This window comes from Apodemus sylvaticus, chromosome X, assembly GCF_947179515.1.
Source record: "Apodemus sylvaticus chromosome X, mApoSyl1.1, whole genome shotgun sequence".
Taxonomy (NCBI): Eukaryota; Metazoa; Chordata; class Mammalia; order Rodentia; family Muridae; genus Apodemus; species Apodemus sylvaticus.
Window position 1 is genome coordinate 138187839 of NC_067495.1, and position 5829 is coordinate 138193667.

Below are 5829 nucleotides of genomic sequence, written 5' to 3' on the forward strand. Positions count from 1 at the left end.
GCTGCCATGTGGGATGCTGGGAACTGAACCCAGGACTTCTGCAAGAGCAGTGAGTCTTTTTAACTACTTAGCTGGTTTCAGACATATCCAAAAATGTTCATCTTTTTCACCATCCATTCCCCTTTCTTATGCCCCTCCTCATACTGGTACTCTAATTCCCAATATGTCCCCTTCCTATTTCATGTCTATTTTTGGTATATCCCACTGAGTTTAATTAGAAACATCTCTCTTTTAAATTTTTTCCATATATATTCCCTTTTCAGACAAGTGGGTATATTATAGAAGCATATTTAAATATGTTTTGGTAAAACGTCAGGGACTGTTGATTTTCCTATTGCAAAGTACAGCTTTATCCTTTTAGTAAGATTGAAGATTCATCATAATGAGCTAGAGGTAATGAACCAAACATTTAAGTAAAGGTAGCAGCATTGATTAATGATAATGATAAAGTGGTCTTACACTTCTGTACCAGTGTGTTAAACATTCACAAATAATTTAAATTAATAAAAATTTTCAGCCTCCAATAAGGCCATGTATGAAAATTATTCCATGATTGGTAAAAAAAAAATAAAGATATTATTCTAATGGCAAATTACTTGTAGGCTGAGAACAGAGGTAGAGGGATTCAGAAAAAAGCAAAATGGATTTATGCTCATCAAGATTTTTAGGTATTTGTCTTGTGAAATGAGATTCAAATACAATGTGAATATATGGAAAATTTAATTAAAGGAAATTATATTACATCTGTTTCTAGGAAATCTCCAAAAAAGGATGCCATTTATAACAGTTTATAACGACATGGAGACATAAAGGGTATATCATTAGATTTACTACCTGATTCCCAGGCCAAATGTTGCACCCACATTAATACATATATCCATATGAATGCACAAACATACACACACACACACATGCACACCACACACACACACACATACATATGTATGTATATATATATATATATATATATATATATATATATATATATATATATATATACACACACACACACATACCCTTGTAGATAGCATTAGCATTATCACTATATCTCAGGCTGATTGATGTCCTGTTAATTCCTTCAGTGCAGAGAAAAGTGGAACATTAATCACTCTATGGAAAACATCAGTTATGAAAATGGAAAAGCCACATTTAGGTGAAAAAATGACAGATATTTAATTTAGATCAAAACAAAACCTCAAGAAGCTGAGCATATGCTCATATTCATTCTTTGGGTATCCGACATTACAGAATTGCTGGGAAAGAATGGCCCATGTTGACTCCTGTAAAGACATTTGTTTAGATTTACTTTTTTTAAGATGGAATTTTTGGTTTTATTTGTACTTACTGTAGCAGATAATAGCATAAACTATATTTTTTTCAAAAATCAGCAGCCTAAGCACATCAGTGATGATGTAATCTTTGAGGGAGCACCTACTTCTAAGGCAAAGTTGAACGCTCTAGGAACTGTTGGTGTGACGCTCCTGCCTTCTGTACCTGAGCATCTTTTTACACGTTAGCCAAGCTCCTCGTTAACCTCAAAGACAGGAAAATTGAAATTATACTGGGTATTTTGATCTTACAGTTTAAATCACACCATCTCTAAAAAGATAGTTCAACTCACTCTAACTCTTCTAAACTGATGTGGTTTTTTTTTTATTTTTTAAGATTTATTTTTAACTTTTGTGGATGTGTGGATGTGCATGAGTATGAGTATTCCCAGAAGCTAGAAGGGGGTGCTTGCTCCCCTAGAGTCTGACATGACAGACTCTGGTCCTCTGTAAGAGCAGTGTGTGCTCTTCACTGCCCTGCCATTTCCGAAGCTCCTATGGTAAGTTTGAGAAGAAAGGTTCTGATGGAGTAGGGTCCAAGACCCTGCTTGTCCTTCAGTGACCCTAGGAATGTTTAGGAAAACTGAGGTAGGGGCACAGAGCGGAACTTTGAATTCTCATAGCTTGAACTCAAGACCTGGTTAAAACTTCTGGGGGGAAGTCTGAGATAAAAGGGGAGGCCTGTCAAAGAAAGGAAGGCTTAAAGAAAAATCGATAAGATGGAACCATGATGGAGAGATGCAGTCTATGAAATCAGGATAGTCCAGAGGACCATTTCTCTACCAGGTGAACTTACTGTAGAGAACAGAGCTGGTCATTAGACATGGTCATTAGCTAGCTGTTGGGAAAGGATATCAGTATTCAAGCTGATTACTATGGCACCTATGACTTAACACAGGGTGAGGCAGGTGAGTAGGGACCAGCCTGGCCTCAAACCATAGCTCCCATGTTCTGTCAACTTTAAGCCACAGAGAACTTGAACCAGGTGGTGTGTTGTTCTGCTCTCCAGGCCTCAGCAGCATCAGAAGGAACTGGGGCTGATTGACTGCATCAGGCCAGTTTTGAGTCTCGAGGCAGAAACCAGAGTGCTTAGGATAGACCACTCTGCTCTTGCCTTTCAGAGTAGCATCCAAGAAGTTTCTGGACACCAGGTTGAGTGGTATATACTTTCAGGATCCTCCCACTTGCAGCATGATGCACCCTTGCACAAAACGTATTTGCTTTTGATTCGTTCAGACAGAAATTATGGTCAAAACCATGGATGTGGTAACTTTGCAGATGTTTTCCAAGCTCCATTGGCTTCCTGAGGTCGAAGGCAGTTCCTTTCACTGTATCAATGACTCCTGTTGGAATCAGAGTTTTATACACAGGCAAATACACATCTGCTGCAATGGTGACTTCGGTTCGTATATATTTGGGGAGCCCTGGCCTGATAGGTTGAAATAAGAATGGTTGATCGAATTAACTGGAGTGGTTTGGGTGGCCTCTGCTCTGTAGTTGATTACAAGTTCTTTATCATCCAGGGTATAAGTCACCCAGACTTTCAACTCTCCAGGATAGCCTTCCTCACCTTCTGGGCTGACTCAAGAGAACTGAATGCCCTCAGACAACACCTGAGGTGTCCAGAGGACCTTATCAAACCTTGTGAATCCTCCATGGAGACTGTTGGGCTCTCTGTTAATGGGCAGGTGATACTCCTTCCCACCTACTGTGAATCTTCCTTTGACAATTAAGTTGGCTACCCTCCCAACCACTGCTCCAAAGTAGGGCTGCTTCTGGAGGTAACCTTCCAACTCTCCAAAGCCAAGCACCATGCCTGAGGCTTTCCCCTGCTTGTCTTTGACCGGCAGAGCAGCGATTCTGCAGCCCCAGGAGATGATATCCACACTCAGCTGGTATGAATGAAGCTGGAACATCTCCACTGTCCCTATCCCCCAAGGGCAGCTCTCCAAACAGGGTTCTTGTCACTGAAACCATTGGGAAAGTTCAGGGTGTGCAGCTTCTCCTTGCTGTTCAAACTCTAGCCTGGATCATGTTTGGAATGGTCTAGATTTACTTTTAAATTAATTCAATTTACTTAGATTGATGTTTAATTTCCAATGAAACCATTAAAGGAGATTTCAAAAGGGAACAATTGCAGAACAGTAATTTTCACAAACTTGCTCAATAATGCCAGACACAAAATAAGTTCTCCTCCTCCCTTTCTCCACAGGTATGTGTACATATTGTACATGTACACATATATGTATATATTCACATATATGTATTGTAATTACTTAATATTCCTACTTAAAAGGATTCCCCTTGTGCTAACACTAGCTTATTAGTTTACTACTTATTTATGACAAATGCATTTTCCTTAAAACTAGAATCAAGTTTTCAGTGTTGTTGTTCTTAGCAATTAGGACAATAACCAGTTATAACAATCTTTACGCACTTATAAAATCAACTTTTATACACATCTTAATACATCAAATTAGAGGACACATGCTGTTAACTACTCAATTTGGAAATGATCAATTCAAGTTCAAGAAGGAGGCAATTTGTTCAAGCTCACTGATTAAATTTATATTCATTACATTTACCTGACCTCACAAATAGTTAAATTTTCTTGAAGATGTCTGTGTTTTGTTTATTCACTACTATTGTTGAAACCCAGGATCTTGCAAATTGCCAGTAAAAAGCTCTAGCACTGATTTCCTTATACATCCCTTCTCTTGTGTATTTCTTAGATCCATTATTCATTGATTCAGTAAATATTAGTTGAGTACATACTATCTCATTGAAATTATAATAGGTAGTGGTATTATAATATCTATCATAATAAAATAAATATTTTCATGACTCAACACTCTTATAGGGGAAATCAATTACTTCATAAAATACCACCTTATCATAATAATGAAGAAAAATGAACACATTAAAATGAAACAGAATTTACAAAAAGAGGAAGATATTATGTAGTAGGTTATTGATTAAGGCTCTATATATGAGACAAATGTAGAAAGATGATAAAAAAGGAAGTGAAATTATCCCAGGTATAGATATCAGAAAGTAATAGGAAACAAAGTCAGATTATTTACATTTATGTGAAAGTCTGTTTCTTTTGTATTGATGTATTATAGTACGTATGTATTATAGTATAAAATCCAGGTATACTCTTCTCAATAACTTTGATTCATAATATGAAATAAATTAGTCCTCTTATTTGAGCAGAATTATAAATGAAATGGTTAAAAAGTGTATATACATTAAATTATAAGAGAAATACTTAAAATTTATCAAGACATGAATATTGGAGTCTGAATGGGCATATGAATTTTTCCAGTGATGGTCAATTAGCAGTTTTGTTTAGGAGTCAACAAACATTTTTGTTAAAGAACCAGAAACAGGATTTTTTTTCTGTATAACCTTTGTATACCATACAGTCTCAATTCTAGCTACTGAACTCCTCCTGCATTTTAGTACAAAAATATACAAATGATATACATCAACAAATGCATATGGATTATCCAAACAATATCATTCTGAGAAGTTAGAGCATTGGCTCATATATGATAAAGTGCTTGATGCACAAATATGAAGACCTAACTTCATATTTCTAGAACTTACATAGAAGCCCATGTATGATAATACAAACCAGTGCTTGGTGGTAGAAAAGCAGGATGATACTGGTAGGCCAACAGACAGACAGCCAATCTGAGCAAATCACTGGGCCCTGGGTGTAGTAAGATACTCGGTTTCTCTGATTTATTGAGCATAAGCCACATGGTGTACCAAGACCAGTAAACAAGATGGTTCCAGGGTAACCATGTAATTATTTGTGAGAAAACCAAGTCTTTGAATAAAGGTATTGTAGATATTCTAGAATCTCTACTATGTATGTGTGTAGTTCATTTTGAAACTTGCAGATGGCCAATTTTGTTTTTAATACATTCTCCCAATGAGGAAATCTTATGTGTCTACTGATTATTCAATTATTCCTCAGGCCACTTTCATCTTCATTAGGCCTTGATCAAGATATTTTTGTCTTCACACTCCTAACTATTTGAATACTAGAATCAACTGAATAGTATAATCTTGCATGCAAGTACATTATCTTCTACCCCGTAAAAATAACATGTATGAAGAGTAAAAGAAGCAAAAAGTAAATAGTATTCAAACACTTTATAGATCACAAAACTGTATCACTTCTCATATTAAAGAAACATTATTTAAACTAAAAGTACTTTAGTTAATGTTTTACTGTCAGAGTTCTCTAGCATACTGTTGACAGGCATGTCCAGTACCCCCTAGAGTTTTTGTTTTGTTTTGTTTTTTGTCTTATTGATTTTGAAGTTAGCTTGTTTATTTTTATTTTATTTTATTTTTATTGTTTTCCTTAGGTCTTATTGTTGAGACATAGAGAAAGAGAGAAAGAAAAGTAGATATGTAAGGAATGATCTAGGAGGAGTTGGAGGAAAGCAAACAAGAAGATCAAAATATATGAAAAATCTATAAT

At 36.0% G+C, this 5829-nt stretch overlaps 1 pseudogene; it reads right to left on the reverse strand.

The window, feature by feature from the left end:
• Window positions 1–2288: 2288 nt before the first annotated feature.
• LOC127675822 (galactose mutarotase-like) lies at window positions 2289–3305 on the reverse strand (annotated as a pseudogene).
• Window positions 3306–5829: the final 2524 nt, after the last annotated feature.